Consider the following 6,841-nt stretch of genomic DNA (forward strand, 5'->3'; position numbering starts at 1 on the left):
ACTGCTATATTCTTTAATTTTTGTGAAAAGATTGTTGAGGTTTTCATGGATGCACTACTAGGAAAATGCTTATAGATAGAAGTTTACCAATAGCGTTTGTTTATGACCCCACACTACTAGTAGTTAGTAGTAGCGCTGGGTAGAAAAACGCTACTGGTATACATTAGCAGTAGTGTTGGTTTCCTTGGACCACGCTACTACTAAATGATTCTCGCCTGCCTCTTAACATGCCATAGTAATAGCGAGTTGTATAAAAACCACGCTACTACTAAGTCAATAGTAGTAGCGGGGGTGTACCACCCCACTCTACTGCTATGGATAGACCGGGTCATCTGGTGTATCCAACTTAGTAGCAGCGCTGCACCCGTGCCCCCGCGCTACCACTTAGCTAGTGGCACCGCACCGCGTGGGTTCTCTGTCCTCTCCCTTGTCCCTCTCAATCCCACACCCCACCCAATCTTTCCCACTCCGCCGCTCCTCCCAATCCCGCCACCGATGCCTCCTCCGCCCCGAAACGACGGCGACAGGGACGCCGGCGCCCTCACCCGCCTTCCACCTCCCCTAGCTCGTCTTCTCGCCGATCGATTTGGAGGAGCCTCCTTTCGCGCGCCACCGTGGTCGGGCTGCGGCGACCACCAGAGATCCGCCGCCGGCAGGAGCTCCCTCCTTCTCCACCACGAGGCACCGGAAGAGGAGGATGACTCCTCCTTCCACCCCTAGCCATGACGTCCAACCTCTAACGCCGCCTGAAACCCTAGCCCGAATCCGACAGAGGTGCAGCAGCACGGTATCCCCTCCAAAAGTATCATCTTCTTCTTCCTCTGGTTCTTCTTCTTCCCCGGATCTGATGCGTGTGTGTGTGTTCGCGTGGTTGTGTGCAGGCAGTTGAAGGAAGGGACGGATCATGGAGAAGCTGCAAGGGCCGCATCGAGAGCGCACGCACGCCACCGTCCCTCGGAGGGCGCCTTGCTGCTAGGGCTCGCCAACTACGCGGACGAGGAGGAGGATGAGCACAGGGCCCGAGGGGGCGCGCGAACGGCCGGCCCCGCGAGGAGGCAGAAGGAGGACGAGAGGAGGGCACTGGAGAGGCGGCCCAGGCAGGTCGAGCTGTGCTGAGACTGTCCCTACCTCGACACCGTCAATTGACTGGTATGAAATTCTTTGGCACTGGCATTTGACATGTTGATTCAGTTGCAATTGCCTGCTATTTGATGAGGATAAGCCTGGTCTGAGCCTTCTGGTTCTGTGCACAACTCTAGAATCATCTGAGATCTGTCAAACATGCTCACGGTAGTTTAAGTATTAGCCGCTGGTATGGTGTGACTATATACTCAGCTCAAGAACATGTAGAAATGTAGTGCTGGAGCTTGGCACTTAGGCATTTAATTTTTTATAGTACCTTCCCAGTGAATTCCAGCAGCGGCGCCTCTTCATTTTAAGCAGTGATGTAGCCCGTATTGGTTAACTAGTGCTTTGTGTGTGCTAGTACCTCACAATGTCATCCTTGTATATGCACAAAAGAAATTATTCACCCCGCTAATGTATTGATATTTGAAAGGGAACATGGCAATGTGTTTCTAGGGGAGCTTCGCTACCGGTGCGTCTTTGTGCGAGTGTGCAACATACCCTCCTACTTCCGCGGTTGTTCTGTCGGCCAGACATCCTGACAGTTTCTTTCCCGTCACTTGATCTTGTGTTTGATGCATTCTTTGATGCAGAGGCTGCCGGTTTCAACCTCCTTAAGAAAAAAAACAGAATCTTTTGTTGTTTCTGTTTGATGCAGAGGCCGCTTGAGAAGAGGCAGTTTGGGGTGTTTAGGGATTGTATGTGTGGGGGCATTAAAGGCGTTCCTCTGCTCGCTAACTGCAGGAAGCGGGTGAAGCTTCAACTGATTGACAGATTAACGACTTGGCTCTCCGAGCAACAAAATCAGTTCAACGGCGCTCTTGGTTCCTCTTTCTTGCTTATTGGTCAGATTCTGAATCTAGATTCTGCTATTTTAGTTCATATTCCATTGATTTGGTACACTACATCAACATTGATGCATCAACTCTGCTCCATAAATATGGATACAGAGTGTTTGCTGGCAGTTTTCTTCGATAGTTTTGTGTTGCCATTGCTCCCCTTCACAAGATTTTGAATTTAATGACAATACTTATCCATCAAATTAAATATTTCTTCAAGTGTTGCAATCTCTATACAAACATAAATAATGTCTGCCTGAGATTTGGATGTCTCTGATCTTAAATTATTTGGATTCCAGTAGTACGTTATTGATGTACCGATTCTCCTACTGGAGTTAGCATATATTGTTGTATAACTTTAACTGTTTAAAAGCACATTAATTATGCTAATGAAGAAATTAGGGTAGAGGAATTCAGTATTTATTAAAGTTTGACAAAACTGCATGTCGGTTTCTTCTTTTTGTTGGTCTGAAATTGCTGCTCTTGTTGGATTGTTTTCCCATTTTGATCCCACTGAGGAAGAAAGTAATTCCACTGATTCCAGGATTTGTGAGTTCCTAGTAGTGTTCTATTTATAGACCTTGTGGACTTTCACTGTTTCTTAGTTGGTTGTCTTGCTGATCCCTTTGAAACTTTCTATTTTTGGATCATTGGACCTCTAACAGCAAAGCATTTTCCTAAGGATCATGTCTAGTAAGCTCCCAACAAAACTAATAGGGAACACATGGACCTGGGGAGGCGGCGACGACAACGACATCGACACGGGGTTGCGGCGGCGGCGACATCGACATCGACAAAGGGCTGTGGCGGCAAAGACGACGACGTCATCGCCGCGGTGCTGTGGCGGCGGCGACACACGGTGCTGCGGCGGCGGCGACGACGACGACATCAACACGGGCTTGTGGAGGCGCCGACGCCGACGACCTATACGTGTGGCGTATATTGTATATATATATGTATTGATTATCTATATCAGATATATGCATAACATGTTACGTATTGTGAAATGCATGTATGTGAGTACTATGAAATGTATGTCTAAACTCAAATAAGTAGATTTTTATTTTTTTTTAAATCCTAATTTGTTACTAGTAGCGTGGGTGTATCATAGATGTGCTACTACTATTTTGTTAGTAGTAGTGTGGGTTTGAAATAGTACTAGCGCGGGGAACCAGCCCTACTACTATGTCTATTTATTAGTAGCGTGGGGTAAAATACACGCTATTGCTAATTAGCTGTAGACCATAGCAGTAGCATGGGAACCTGCGCTACTGCTAATCAAAAACCAATGCTACTAGTAGGGTTTTTCCTAGTAGTGATGATTTTTCAGTTTACGGAACTTCTTTTTGATGGTTGCTTAAGCAACCTTGATCGAGTTTTGCAGAGATGCGAGCAAACTAATCTTGTCTTGAATTGGGAGAAGTGCCACTTTTTGGTTAATGAAGGTATTGTCTTGGGACATAAAATTTCTGAACGAGTTATAGAGGTTGATAAAGCTAAAGTTGATGCAATTGAGAAAATGTCATGTCCTAAAGATATCAAAGGTATTCGTAGTTTCCTCGGTCATGCTGATTTCTATAGGAGATTTATTAAAGACTTCTCTAAAATTTCTAGGCCTCTTACAAATCTTTTACAAAAGGATGTTCCATTTGTTTTTGATGATGATTGTGTAGAAGCCTTTGAAACACTTAAGAAAACCTTAATTTCTGCACCTGTTGTTCAACCACCTGATTGGAACTTGCCTTTTGAAATTATGTGTGATGCTAGTGATTATGTTGTTGGTGCTGTTTTAGGAGAAAGAGTTGATAAGAATCTAAATGTTATTCATTATGCTAGGAAAACTATAGATAGTGCCCAAAGCAATTATGCTACTACTGAAAAGGAATTCTTAGCAGTTGTGTTTGCTTGTCATAAATTCAGATCTTACATTGTTGATTCTAAAGTGATTGTCCACACTGATCATGCTGCTATTAAATATCTTATGAAAAAGAAAGATGCTAAACCTAGACTCATTAGGTGTGTTCTCTTGCTACAAGAATTTGACAACTCAACCCACAAGTATTGGAGATCGCAACAGTTTTCGAGGGTAGAGTATTCAACCCAAATTTATTGATTCGACACAAGGGGAGCCAAAGAATATTCTCAAGTATTAGCAGTTGAGTTGTCAATTCAACCACACCTGGATAACTTAATATCTGCAGCAAAGTATTTAGTAGCAAAGTAGTATGGAAGTAACGGTAACAGTGGCAAAAGTAACAGTGATAGTTTTGTAGTGATTGTAACAGTGGCAATGACAAAGTAACTAAGCAAAGATCAATATGCGAAAAGCTCGAAGGCATTGGATCGGTGATGGATAATTATGTCGGATGCGGTTCATCCTGTAACAGTCATAACATAGGGTGACACAGAACTAGCTCCAATTCATCAATGTAATGTAGGCATGTATTCCGAATATAGTCATACGTGCTTATGGAAAAGAACGTGCATGACATCTTCTGTCCTACCCTCCCGTGGCAGCGGGGTCCTATTGGAAACTAAGGGATATTAAGGCCTCCTTTTAATAGAGTACCGGACCAAAGCATTAACACATAGTGAATACATGAACTCCTCAAACTACGGTCATCACCGGGAGTGGTCCCGATTATTGTCACTTCGGTGTTGCCGGATCATAACACATAGTAGGTGACTATTAACTTGCAAGATAGGATCAAGAACTCACATATATTCATGAAAACATAATAGGTTCAGATCTGAAATCATGGCAGTCGGGCCCTAGTGACAAGCATTAAGCATAGCAAAGTCATAGCAACATCAATCTCAGAACATAGTGGATACTAGGGATCAAACCCTAACAAAACTAACTCGATTACATGGTAAATATCATCCAACCCATCACCGTCCAGCAAGCCTACGATGGAATTACTCACGCACGGCGGTCATGAAATTGGTGATGGAGGATGGTTGCTGATGACGACGGCGACGGATTCCCCTCTCTGGAGCCCCGAACGGACTCCAGATCAGCCCTCCCGAGAGAGTTTAGGGCTTGGCGGCGGCTCCGTATCGTAAAACGCGATGAATCCTTCTCTCTGATTTTTTTCTCCCCGAACATGAATATATGGAGTTGGAGTTGAGGTCGGTGGAGCTCCAAGGGGCCCACGAGGCAGGGGGCGCGCCTAGGGGGCAGGCGCGCCTCCCACCCTCGTGGACAGGGTGTGGGCCCCCTGTTCTTGATTCTTTCGCCAGTATTTTTTATAAATTCCAAAAATAATCTCCGTGGAGTTTCAGGTCATTCCGAGAACTTTTGTTTCTGCACAAAGATAACACCATGGCAATTCTGCTGAAAACAGCATCAGTTCGGGTTAGTTCCATTCAAATCATGCAAGTTAGAGTCCAAAACAAGGGCAAAAGTGTTTGGAAAAGTAGATACGACGGAGACGTATCAACTCCCCCAAGCTTAAACCTTTGCTTGTCCTCAAGCAATTCAGTTGACAAACTGAAAGTGATAAAGAAAAACTTTTACAAACTCTGTTTGCTCTTGTTGTTGTAAATATGTAAAGCCATCATTCAAGTTTTCAGCAAATATTATGAACTAACCATATTCAGAATAACACTTAGGTCTCATGTTTACTCATATCAATGGCATAATCAACTAGCGAGCAATAATAATAAATCTCAGATGACAACACTTTCTCAAAACAATCATGATATGATATAACAAGATGGTATCTCACTAGCCCTTTCTGAGACCGCAAAACATAAATGCAGAGCACCTTTAAAGATCAAGGATTGACTAGACATTGTAATTCATGGTAAAAGAGATCCAGTCATGGTCATACCCAATATAAATTAATAGTAATGGATGCAAATGACAGCGGTGCTCTCCAACTGGTGCTTTTTAATAAGAGGGTGATGACTCAACATGAAAGTAAATAGATAGGCCCTTCGCAGAGGGAAGCAGGGATTTGTAGAGGTGCCAGAGCTCGATTTTTGAAATAGAGATAAATAATATTTTGAGTGGTATACTTTCATTGTCAACATAACAACTGAGAGATGGCGATATCTTCCATGCTACACACATTATAGGCGGTTCCCAAGCAGAATGGTAAAGTTTATACTCCCCCTCCACCAACAAGCATCAATCCATGGCTTGCTCGAAACAACGAGTGCCTCCAACTAGCAACAGCCCTGGGGGAGTTTTGTTTGCAATTATTTCGATTTAATTTGCTTAAAGCATGGGACTGGGCATCCCGGTGACCAGCCATTTTCTCGTGCGTGAGGAGCGGAGTCCAGTCCTCTTGAGAATAATCCGCCTAACATGGAGGATACAGATAGCCCTAGTTGATACATGAGCTATTCGAGTATACAAAACAAAATTTCATTTGAAGGTTTAGAGTTTGGCACATACAAATTTACTTGGAACGGCAGGTAAATACCACATATAGGAAGGTATGATGGACTCATATGGCATAACTTTGGGGTTTAAGGGATTGGATGCACAAGCAGTATTCCCGCTTAGTACAAGTGAAGGCTAGCAAAAGACTGGGAAGCGACCAGCTAGAGAGCGACAACAGTCATGAACATGCACTAAAATTAATAAACATTGAGTGCAAGCATGAGTAGGATATAATCCACCATGAACATAAATATCGTGGAGGCTATGTTGATTTTGTTTCAACTACATGCATGAACATGTGCCAAGTCAAGCCACTCGAATCATTCAAAGGAGGATACCACCCTACTATACCACATCACAACCATTTTAACAGCATGTTGGCACGCAAGGTAAACCATTATAAACTCCTAGCTAATTAAGCATGGCATAAGCAACTATAATCCCTAATTGCCATTGCAAACATGTTTATTCATAATAGGCTGAA

General features: G+C 43.7%; 1 long non-coding RNA gene across 1 annotated transcript; it reads left to right on the top strand.

Moving 5' to 3' along the window:
- Positions 1-319: 319 nt before the first annotated feature.
- Positions 320-3,039, top strand: LOC123494214 (uncharacterized). The gene is made up of 2 exons (XR_006664613.2): positions 320-787; positions 882-3,039. It is a non-coding gene; the product is annotated as an uncharacterized lncRNA (long non-coding RNA).
- Positions 3,040-6,841: the final 3,802 nt, after the last annotated feature.

This window comes from Aegilops tauschii, chromosome 5, assembly GCF_002575655.3.
Source record: "Aegilops tauschii subsp. strangulata cultivar AL8/78 chromosome 5, Aet v6.0, whole genome shotgun sequence".
In the NCBI taxonomy this organism is placed as follows: Eukaryota; Viridiplantae; Streptophyta; class Magnoliopsida; order Poales; family Poaceae; genus Aegilops; species Aegilops tauschii.